Source organism: Toxotes jaculatrix, chromosome 3, assembly GCF_017976425.1.
Source record: "Toxotes jaculatrix isolate fToxJac2 chromosome 3, fToxJac2.pri, whole genome shotgun sequence".
NCBI lineage: Eukaryota > Metazoa > Chordata > Actinopteri > Toxotidae > Toxotes > Toxotes jaculatrix.
In genome coordinates, this window is record NC_054396.1 from 13717706 (window position 1) to 13730368 (window position 12663).

Here is a 12663-nt window from a genome sequence, read left to right on the forward strand (position 1 = left end):
GCATCTGAAAATGTTATGTTCCATCACCTTGTGTGTGTGTGTGTGTGTGTGTGTGTGTGTGTGTGTGTGTGTGTGTGTGTGTGTGTGTGTGTGTGTGTGTGTGTGTGTGTGTGTGTGTGTGGCATGGAGAGCAGGTGGAGTATGGAGATGAGCAGTTCAGAGATATAACCTGGTTTCAGTCCACGCAGTGCTTTAAAGACGAAAAACAGAATCTTCAAAACAATTCTGTATTTCACCGGTACCCAGTGAGGAAGTGAGGAGAGGCCAGTACAGGGGACATGTGGTCTCTCTGTTTTTGGAGGAGTCTCACTATTGCATTTTGAACCAGCTGCAGGTGAGATAAGGCTGACCGACTGACTCCTACATAGAGAGAATTGCAGTAGTCGAGGTGAGTGGAAATAAAAGCGTGAGCTATAGCCACCAAATCGTTTTTTATTGATTGCTAAGCACTCTTTAAATTCTGCTGTATAAATTTGTTGCGCAAGCAATGTCATATGTATAAAGTTATAAAAACTTCAGACAGTATTCAGACAGTGAACACATGCAAACCCAGTCTTTACTGCATCTAGAGCAGCTTCAGAAGACAAAGATGATATCACATGCTGTATTACAGTTATAATGATCTAGTGTTTATTTTCACATGTTCAAGTCACATTGATCAGTTTTGTCTGTTGTAAAAACAAGATTTATGAACATTCTTCCACTTGATGTCATCAGTTGAATCTAATTTTGCCAAAAGTGCTATATCTGATAACTCAAGACTGCAGATGTTTATATTACCAACCCTCCAGCCTATTGAGATTTTCGGATCATTGGATGATTTTACCATGTCATTTCTTATACACATCTTCTTTAATGGATGCACACAAATAGTATAAATTTGTGGGATCTGCTTGTCAGGGTGCTGCAGGTTATTAAACATTTCATTCCTGCAAAAAAAAAAAAGCACCCGTCATGTTTTTTTTTTTTTTTCTGTGATTAATGTCAGTGAGAAAGCACTTCTGTAATAGAACAGATGAGATTAGTCTGCCAGATCTACTAAACCTTTGTGAAATGTACTCACACCAGCACATGGCCAAAAAAAAAAAAAACAACTTAATAGGATCATAATGTCATTATTAAGGTTTTCCGTCACCACTGCCACCTCCATTGCAGTCATTACCTCATCATGCCTTTAAAATGAAACTCAAGCTGCAAATAGCTATTTCTGGGTCTAAGAGAAAAAAAAAACATCAAGCCGAGGATGTTGTATACACAATGAGGTCTACATATTGAGCAATTTTGGTTATGTGTGGAGAAAGCATTACAGAGATACAGTCCACTTTTTGTTTGCATCGACACTGCAAACCTTGTGATGGTCAAACGGCCCACAGCGGGTGACACAGCATGTTTACATCAGTGATGTCAGTGATAACAGGACCAAACAGGCTATATTTTCAGTTTTGATCAGTTAAAAAAAACTCAACAACTTGTATTTTTTATATGTAAAACTCCTCAATTACATTCAAATTATATATGTTATACTGATGTGTATATGCCTGTAAATATTTTTCTTTGGACTTTTAAGCAGTTTAAGAGGCTGCAGTCAGAGGGAAGATAGATTATGAAGATACTGTCTTCTTAGTGGTCTGAAGCAAACATTTGCATGATCCATGGTGATGTGGACTGGTCATGGTGTAATGCCATAGGTCGTGTGTATCTGGTTCCTGAGCTAAACATGTGCTGTAGTTTCTACTGAAGGTCACAGACGAAGGCTGTTAAACAGCAGACACACACACACATACACACACACAGGGTACTAAACCTAAACATTTGCCATCAGAGTGTGAATGAGCAGTGCCCTGAAGTTACCTCTCACATCTTATCCATGGCTGCCTAGCCTCTGACTCTGGCTTCTTATCTACTTCAGCTATATTTAAAAGCCTTTTCACTTTCTCCTGTTGCCAGCGATTGGCTGGGAGATGTATCCCAACACAGATGGTAGCTGAAACCTGATGCTTAAAATGCAGTGGCATTCAATATAATCAGCCCTGGTTACACTACAAAAGCAATGGGTATTCATGACGCTACAAAGCACTTCTACTACACATAATCTCCAGAGGTATCTGGCAATTATGCAACACATAAAAGTCATATGCGCCATCTGTGCGTCATGGATATCTCAGTATACATAGCATATTTGATTGTTACCAGGAATCAACATAATTTTTTTTTTCTATAAAAACCCCTGCAAGATAAAGTATGAATCTTAATTTTTCCAGCTTGCACACAAGAGCAAGACACGCCACAAGCACAGAGGTGACACCAACTGCTTACTGCGATTTTTGTAAGCTCAAGCAGTCTGTTGGGCGGCTGAACACAGTCTCAGACTGAGCTGTACAACCTTGCCAGTCTTCTTCAAGTTTGCCTGTAATTGGTTTTGCTCAAAAAAACAACAAAAAAAACAAAACAAATAAGCACATTATAATTCAGAAGAGAAATGAAAAAAAAAAAAAAAAATTGTCGAGTCAAGTATTTTAGACTTTAATTTTATATTTCCTTTAAGGGTTGATAAAAATATGACAAAATGTTTTTTCTACTGGCCTTTTGCACACCACCACTCTTACATTTCTGAGCTTTCATAAAAGAGCTTAAACAGGGTGCAGAATTTGCACGTCCCTTCCCAGTCTCCCACTGGGCAGATTTCTGTCCCTTCTTCTCACGCTGCCCACTTGTCCTGGCTCTACATGAACAGTAAAAATGTAAAATACAGCAATGTGACCAGTATTTCTATGAATAAGCGCTGTGAGCACATTGTGTTGGTGTCTGTTTCATTCAGGCCAGCAGCTTGTCTGTGGGCTGTCCCTCCGTCTGCGTTTAGGAACACACCAGTGACATTGTTGCACTCAGCAGAACCTCAGTCTGGCACAACCGGCCACTTTGACGACATGAACATTGTTTGGACATCAACAGGCTAGTTGCTAAGTAACCCAGCCCCCTCCATCCCAAGTGTTCTGGCCTGTGAATCTATACTTATTACCTCCAGAGTAGCTAAGCAGGGTCTGTGTGTTTGTGTGTGTGTGAGTGTGTGCACGTATATGTACTCGTAGGTGTGTATTGAGGATAGAAGACGCTTTGCCAAATTTTTTATTTTTTTTTTATTCATTCCGGCCTCGTTGTGGGGTGAGTGAACCCCAACATTCAGCTGTTTCCAAACAAAGGTCAAAGGTCCTTCCATAAAACTGCTTCATCTGTTCCAGTTTTTTTCCATTTGTTATCTAAAATAATAAACACATCTTAATCCTGGCTGATATAAAAGTCAATCTTTCTTTGCCATTTCAGCTCACATGAAAACAGCCACAACTTTCACCCAAATACAACCTATTTCTGGACAAAAGCCCATGCTGAGGAAATACCACCCCTCCACCCTTTGCCTGCATTAACAACCAACACACACACACACACACACGCTCAAACACACAACATCATCAATGCAGTGGGGGTGAACCTCCGTCATCAAAGTGAGCTGTTGTCTGGGAGGAAGGGGAGCCTGTGTGTGTGGAGGAAAGTGGATATGAATGGCGTGGAAAGGTTCAGAGAGTTCATTTGGAAGTGAGGGGCTCGGTCATTGAGGCTGTCAGTGTGGGGTTCAAGGTCAGGATGGCAAACAGAGGGGGAAAGACAGCAAACGGTGGTTGAACATAAAGAAGTGGACAAAAAGTTTAGCTTAGCTTAGCTTAACATTTGAAATTTATGGGGGGAAATTATGAAATTAAAAAAAAGACTCTTAGTAAATAAACTTGTATTTTATTTTTCTTTTTACTTTTCACTGCATCAAATTTCTTGGCTACATTTGACACCTGCTTTACATCAGAAACCACACTTCATCTAGAAAGAATCTCTGCAAACCCACACCACTTAAGTTAAACAAACTGTAAAATATTTATTCATGTCTATCTGTGATAGTTATCATTAGACATAAACCATTCATCCAGCAGCCATCCAGCAGTTTTGTTTTGTATTTGCATGTCTATTTCCAGTCAGAAATAATGACATGAATACTTGTGTTTTCAAAAGAATAAGTGTACACCATAAAACATACAATACCACATATTAAAGTCATAAAAACGTTGTTCAAGATTTACTCTAGGTGGAGTTTTAATAAGACCCATTTTAAATCTAATGAACTGCATATGTACCCTTGTAATTTTGCTTCTTCTCAGAGGGGAAGACAGCAAAGGGCATGATATTTTGGTGCTGTTTACATCCCTGTTGTAGTAAATAAGAAGCAGTAAAATTGCGTGTGTTTGACAGCACAGACAAAAAGATGGATGTGTGCGTTTACTTCACGTGAGAGTAGTGATTTTACACGTCTGCTGAACGGACCACACACACACACACACAGCCTCACACACTCAGACAATCAGTCAAGCATTCCCTGTGGTTGGAATGTGTTTTTGAGGGAGAGTGTGAAAGAGGAAGTTTTGGTGAGGGAAGCTTGAGGGGAATGGTTAACAAAAAACACATAAATGTGCCATGAGCCTGTGTGCACATGGACCAAGCCCTCTTGTATTTTCATGAGCAAATGTAAGTACATGTTTACGTGTATGTGTCGGAAAATTCCATCACAAATCCTCTGTTCGACACACAAGAGAATATTCTTTGAGATGTAAATGAATGTAAACGTACACTCAGCAACAACCATTCTTTGTTTCCAAGTAGTATTTAGCAAAGTAGGTACATTTGTGTCAGCAAGAAAATCAGGTTTTCTGGCTCCTTTTACTGAGGCTCTGCTGCAAGCTAAACAAAAGCATTACAGACAAGGTTTGGGGGCTCTTGGCATCTGACCACTTTTTAATCTATCCTCACCTTCACAGTAGGGCCAAACCAACCTAAGGCCTTCAGTTTCAGTGTATAAATGTTATCAACAATCATAGACACAAGTTGAGTTAATGTGCTGACAGGTCATCAAACAACAACAAAGTTTTTGTTCTCCTCAAAAATATATCCGCTGACTTAATAGTCAAAATTTGTATTTTTGTTTTTACATGACAATTTTCCCACGTTGATGGAGACAAGCTTTACAAAAATGTATGTAAAGCCTGGTTTTGCATCAGATTTATTTATTTATTTACTCTTTTGCTGTTTTCATTTTATCAGATGAATCAGCATCTGTGACCTGGGACAACATCTGAAAATTAGCCACTTACTTTATACTTGCACATTTACAGCATTGCTGATCAATGTGTGCTACCCCTGAGAAATAAAACAAAATAAAATGAAATCACACATCATGTCAGAATAAACTAAAGTGAGACTATAAACAACAAACTGCATTGCAGTTTCTATTTTTTTTTGGGGGGGGGGGGGGGGGGTGTCTTCCTATCTCTAGTAGGTTTGTACTTTCACAACTTGGATTTTCTAATTTCAATATTTGAAAGGCTCCATACAACATACAACAAGACTTGTGTCTATGAGATCTATATGCATCAATTCGAAAAAGGGTTCTCGGTCATTTACTTTGCAGGATATGGTCGCTGAAGATTCCACTGTAAATATAATTTCCTTGAACAAGCTTGTTTCTACTGGTCAGCCCATCCCAGGATGTGATTAACGGGTTGTCACAGAAAAATGGAGAATTTGTTGATAAAAGGCGGAAAAATCCTGGCCCCAACACCTCTTCTGGCACAACACTGCAGCAATTCCTATCAAGCGCTGCAGAACCTGATAGGAAAAAAACTCATTTTTTTCACATACATTTTTATGCTCTTCTATATTTTTCTTTTTGTAAATTAGTTTTCAAGAATTTCTTGAGTGGGCTATTTCCCCCTATGTTCCAGCTGGAAGTAATCTGAGCAACAGATTCGAGAGTAAAGAGGCAGAAAGAGTGCCTGATGATGGAGTGGGAGGAAAGGAGAGAAGGGGATGAGGGTAGGGGGAAGGGGGGAGAGAGAGAGAGCGAGAGAGCTAAGCGGATGGGGGAAGGGCTGTTTGTGCATGCTTCAAATTCCTTAGGTGTTATCAGCATTGCCCGCTCCATAATTGTTCCTTTAGAGGAGAAGAAAAAAAAAAATACAGAGACTGTACAACACTGTGAAGCTTGTGGTGGGGAGGTGGGGCGGGTTTGATTTTTGAACCCTAATGCTGCCACTTTTGACATTGTTGACCACTTGTGAAATAAACATAAAAGAAAAAAAAAGATTTTTAAAATTATCATTCTATAAATAATTTTTATAATGAAATAATGTAAAAGTCTCTAAAACTAATAAAAATGCATTTCCATATTTCTGTTTTCAACTTCTTATCTTCTGTGGCTGGACATAGAATTGTGGCGATTTGTTGATGCTGCCCCTATCACGTGATGTTATAGATTATTTTTGTGATTTTACAACTTTTCTAGTTTCTCCCTCATAGCAACCATGAGGGGGTTACTGACATCCACAGTGTTCAATCCACCCATGACATTTTGATAATGCAATTTTCTCAAACAGCATTAAAGAGGCTTTCGTGCATGGACAAGATTAGGAGTTTCCTTTGTGACTTCTTCAGAATGAGCACATGAATAGAGAGTGATGATAAAGTAATTACTGGAAATATCTTTTTTTTTTTTTTCAGAATGTCTGCAGTGTGTTCCTCATGCTCTTTGCCTACTGAACAGAGACACACTGCATTGGTCAGACACACACACACACACACACAGAGAGAGAGAGAGAGAGGACGTGATTCTGGGAACTTTGATTGATGAGGTAATCCATCTGGCTCTGAAGCAAGGGAGGGGAGGAAGAGAGCACCATCGAAGGGAGGGAGAAAGGGAGTGTGTAAGATGAGTGATGATGTAGGTTCAAACCATGATGCAGTTTAGAGATTTATGCATGTGTCTGTGCAGTCATGTGTGTGTGTAAGCAAAGGCAAGTTTAAGATACCAGACTTTACAAGCCGGTTTGTTAGAAACACCTTGTGTCTTAACAGAAACACAGCGTAAGAAGAGGCACTGACCTGTTTCTCCTCTCTGGACTTCAACCTGGCTTCCATCACAGCTGCAGTGAACTGGGCGGAGGCGCATCATGGGCCTTAGCTGTGGATGAAAGAATGACGCATGAAATACTTGCTCCAGTCATGACACAAACCAGATGAATGGTGTTTTTACTTACTCCGACAATAAAATCACCCTGGAAAGAAACTCGCCAGCAAAGCAGGAGGGGTCTTTTAGCAGGAGACTAATAACCAGCCGTTCCCTCTGATGGTTAAGACTGATGGTTTTTTATCCCATGGTGTGAAAATCTGTCTCACAAGGAGAGAAATAACTCCATCAGCGTTAGTCTTTTGAGAAAGATTTGTGAGGAGAAGAGGAAGCGAGAGATGCTTTACTGTTGCATAATCTTGACACTTTCACACTACTCACTGATACCTCATTTTAATCCTTGACGTCTTGTAAAGATGGGGTCTACAAACATCTGGTGACTGATGTCAAGGTTTTATTTGAAATTTCATTTCATTTACTATGATACCATAATTTGAAGTCTCTGGTGAAATTGGGAATAGGAAACAAGGCAAGGTAATCAGGCTATGATGACTTGACGGGCAATCGAGGCAGTGACCCTGACGAAGTAAATAAATTTTGTCCAACAAAGTGTCTCTGAATCCCTCAACTGCAGCGTAACACATGAGTCATTCGACAGAGAGAGTATGATGTTACAACATGATGCTGCAGCGGCACAGATCAATACACCAGAGCTACAGATGGAAAAGAAAATTGCTCAGACATGAATGAGGTGAAGGATTAATGCCGTGCAAATTGTCAGAGTAATGAAATATGTGTATATACAGTATCAGTGAGTCACTTTCTAATGAATGCAGGGTCAAATATCATAAAAAAAAAAAGCCATTAAAGCTGATCTCACTGATTGGTCTCTTTCTCTCTGTTTTTATTTCACACACACAAATGAACACACATGTCACATACACACACCTCACTTGAGGAGAAATATGATGTTTAAAGGAGTAATCATGATTACAAATGGTGGATATCAACAATCTGACAATTTGATATCTCAGATATCATTGTAAAGAGGCTGTCAGGTTTCTATACCTTATAGAGTATTATAGTGAGAAACCAATGGAAATATGTTTTACAAAATGTAGGATTTGACATATATTGGATATTATTGCAATTTTGATCACTTTTACTTTTTCTCTGTTTCAGTAAAGAAAAGGTACAGACAATAAATACCAGGAAATTCAAAAGTAAAATGAAAACAAAACAGTGACTTTTTTTCTACTCACTGTTTTGAATATGTTCAAGACTAAAGTCTGACCTTTTGAACATCAGATTAAAATGAAAGTATACGGGTGGTATGGTCTGTGTGTGTGTGGGCCCTGAGCTTCTCTCCATCAGGATGTCTGTCATCTGTATTATGCTTCCATCTGCTGGCAGATTGTGATAAATACCACGGCACAGTTCTACATTTTCCCAAATGTAGCCAAAAAAGCCAAAAGCCAAAAAAAGTGTTTGGAAAAACAGCAGTTTTACTGAGAAATCCTGTGCTCAGTAATGTCAGTATGTGTTTGACGTCGTCACACAATCAAACAATGTTTTAAGCCAGTATATGTATCCATGTCTACATATGACCCTTTGTAACAGGCATGTCTTATTACTCTCAACCACGCTACTCTTCACTAATCATCCTGCGACCCCTTAGATTTATCTGGTAACCCCCTGTGGGGGGTCCAGACTCCCATGCTGGGAACCACTGCTTTAAATAATTAACATTTACTTGATCTTTATTGGATGTCATCCCTTCCTCTCACTCTCTGCGATGTCTCTCTAATTTGCCATTTGACCCACCAACTTTGATAAAGGCTCAAAAAACATAAAAAGTCTGTGCTTCCTGTCTGAAAATATACCAAACGTGACGAAAATCAGAAGCTAAAACACATCAGACCTGTGACTAACGAAAGTAGCATATGTCTTGCTGAGAGGTGGAGGTACTGTGAAAACAGATATAAGAGAAACAAAACCGTACTGTTTTGTTGTTACAAAACAGTACGGTTTTGTTGTTACAAAATTCTGCAGAGCTTGGGAAACAGTGCCATCTTGAGGGAAACTGGTCACAGAATTACATAAAACATCTCTGTGCAAGAGTGCATGTGTCACACATTCTCGTCTGTGGTTTGTGTTTGATGATGTCTAAGAAGTTTAAGAGGACTCCCGTGTTCCTTTAGTTTTTGTACGACTGTGTCTTGTATGTCTGTTCTTAGTTAAGTCAGGATTGCGCAAAAGCATTTGGCATGATGACATTTTTGGACTGAAACTCAACATTTGAGGTTCTGAATTAGTGTTGTGTTACTGTTGCTATGTAAGCCATGCTGAAAGCACTAAATTAAGCGCCTCAACTCTCGCCAAAACACCTCAGTGCATATGAAAACAGTAAAGGGTGAAGAGGAAATGGTGGAAACTGAGAATACTGACTGAATTAACATAGAACAAAGACTGCTTACAAAGACATCTTGTCTGCCTTTTTGAATGCCGCAGCCTTGTTGCAGAAAATAAAGCAGTTTCATCAAAAGAGCGTTTTCTCCTCTGGCTTCCAGTTAAGTTTGAGCTCAGTAAATATAATGGTAGTGAGGCCCAGAAATCAGGAGAAGATTGTTGAGATTATATTGAGTGGCAGTTACATTCTCTTTCTCTGAACAGCACTGTAAAGCATTTTGCCGGAGATTTTCTATGAGCACAACTCATTACGTCCCAAATGATTTGTCTCTTTTGTATTTTATTACTGTAAAAGCCATCTCTTAGAGAGGCATACTCAGACAGAAAAGAATACTTAAGAGCAAACAGTCAATCTGATAGTTTGTTCAAGTCTATTTTTTCCTTTTTGACACAAAGGACCTATTGTTCTTTGGATTTGAACCTGGCAGTGTAGACCCACTAGGTGTCAGTGCTGCGCAGCATTTCACGGATGGGTCCAGGTGGCTGTGGGGGTCAAAGAGATATTGTAATGTCCTGTGGTCTTTAGGTGAACCAATTTGTGTGAACAGTCTAAACTGATAAATAAACCATGAACCGCTAAATTAAAGAAAAGAATGAATGAATGTCAAAAGTTTATGATAAACATATCTCTGTATGTACAGAGAGAATATTTAAGATTACCTGTAAGACTCCAGACCCACCAATATATTTCTTCAGTTTGTGAGGACCCAAAGATCAATGTTGCTTACAGGAGGTTGTGGACTCACACATGACACTGAGTCATGTGACTTGGATTCAAGTCAACTTGGATCACAATGTGATTTCAGATCTGATGGGTTTTTTTTTTTTTTTACCTTACTTTGACACCATTAACTTGTGACTTCATTTGGACTTTAGCCTTGAATGAGCTATTTCTCTCCCAAAGCCCAGAGCAGAGGAATCTTGGCCAGACCGGCAAACTATTCAGAGCAGATGTTCAGGCCAGTGTTTAAAGGCTGAGGGTCGGGGGTGCCTGATGTGCTTTAGAGCAAATGATGTTAACTTAACGACAGGGTTGTTTTAAGTGTCCTCGTCCTGCTGGGAGAGAGGGATACAGAGAAAAGAAAGTGCTGGATGTGTGAGCTAAATAAAATGTCTCATTTTATGATAAATGCCTGCTTGTGTTTGTCATGACATTTAGTTTTTTTTGTTTTGAAAACAGCCTAAACCTCATTTCCTGTGTAGTCGCACAAATTGTTTTTTAAGTGTCTCTCCAAAAAAAATAAGTTAGTTTTAAAATGTAATGAAGCATTTACTATTTATGTAATCTTATCTTGATTTGATTGTACTCCCATTACTTTGTTAGTGTTTATATTATACAAAAAAGAACATTTCATGAGGTAAGAACACATTATAATGTCTTTAGGAATCAAGCTTAGGAATCTGGATGTGTCAGTGTGTCGACACATCCGGAATGGGCATGTCCATCAGCTTTTTGGGGTTCAGAGCCTTGCTCAGGGACATTTTGACATCCACTACACCACCTGAGCCACAGTCATGCAAAGGTGTAGGATACATAAAACAAATCAAATTAAATTAAATTAAATGAATCAATGAAGCTAATGATTCCCACTTGAAACCAGTAACTTTGCGTGCATGATGCAGCGTCTTTCAAAACAATCAGTTTTTGTCAGAGACACTTATGTACATGCCTCAGAAGATCTTGGACTGTTTTGAGCACAAAATTTGAGATACTTTTCTTTGATGGAAAAGATCCCACTCCTGCATACCGCTGACTGTATGGCGTCACTTACTACACTGTACTACCATCTTTTCCTGGACCTTCCAGCAAAAGGCAGCTTGCATAAGATGGATGTGAAATAATGGTGAATTCAAACTACCATTAGCAACCTGGAGTGTCTGGAGACCCCTGCCTGGAATCTTCACAGGGCGTTGCAGCAGTTTCTGTAGTAGTAGCATTGTAAAGATAGAGTGGACAAGCTTCTCTGTATATGAAAAGGTTGCAGTGGGACAAAATCTGGCAATGTTTTCAGGGAGATTTTTGATTTGTTTCTCAAAGGCTAGTTAAGAGACAAACATTATGCCAGGATTTGTGACTGACTTGGGGGCTGTTCAGAGAAGGTAAGGTGGGACCTGGCATGTGGCGCAAAATAATTGTATCCTGTTGCTAATGTCTTCTCCAGGGTGATAGCATTGGATACGGGCTGAGGTCTGATCCTTAGTTTATATGTACAGCTGAGTGTCATCAGCATAGCAGTAGAGAGATAATCCATAAAAGAAAATAGGACATTTCTGCCAGATAGATAGCAAGTAAAGTTTGTTTGTCTAGGAGCCAGAAACTGTTATCTTGTAGTTTCAGAAGCTGAGGATGGTCTTCACTGTTTGATGCAGAAATCAGGCCAAGAATAATCAGAAAAATAAGCTGCCATTGGAAGGTGTGAAGGGATTCTAACCAGTAGTTTTTCTGCCCTGTGGGTGGAACATAAAGCACACAAGTGGCACAGGGGCAACATTTTTGCCAACCACTGGGAGTACAATTTGCATTACTGGTACTTCTAGCATCCCAAAAAAACACTGCAGGGTTTGTTGGTGGGAAGCCAGCAAGGGATCATGTGATTGTTCCCGCACTGGTGACCCCTACATGTTGGTCATGGGTGATTTACAAGTGGAAATGGGCAATATGGACTAAATAAATATCATTAGTATCTCAAAACTGATATTTTACAACATTAATAAAAAGTAAAACTCACCCATGTAAGTTATTTTTACTGATTTGATACAGCTTTTGTTAAAATAGACTGAACTGTAAAACTGTTCTATTATTTCTTGTTTGTATCACAATGGGAAGGTATTCCATGGGTACTGAAGGTGGAAAACATGCATCAGTTACCAGTCATCATGTCTACAGACACCACCAAACAGCACAGGCAACAATGTGTAGCACCAGCGTACAGCTGCATCCTTGCAAGGAGAGAGTCCCAGACATGAGAGTGAAATGAATCCAATGCTGGCTCACATTGTGTCTTATCAAGAACTCATAAATCATTTAAGTTTAATGGATCCACCATCACCTACGATTTTTCTGTCAAATGGAAAAGTAAATGGAGATCCAGGTGGTTAGACTAAACTAAATGCATACTGAATTAAGAATGTGACTTTTCATTTTAAAATGGTGTTGTTAAATTACTTTTCAATCCAGGAAATGATTTCCCTAT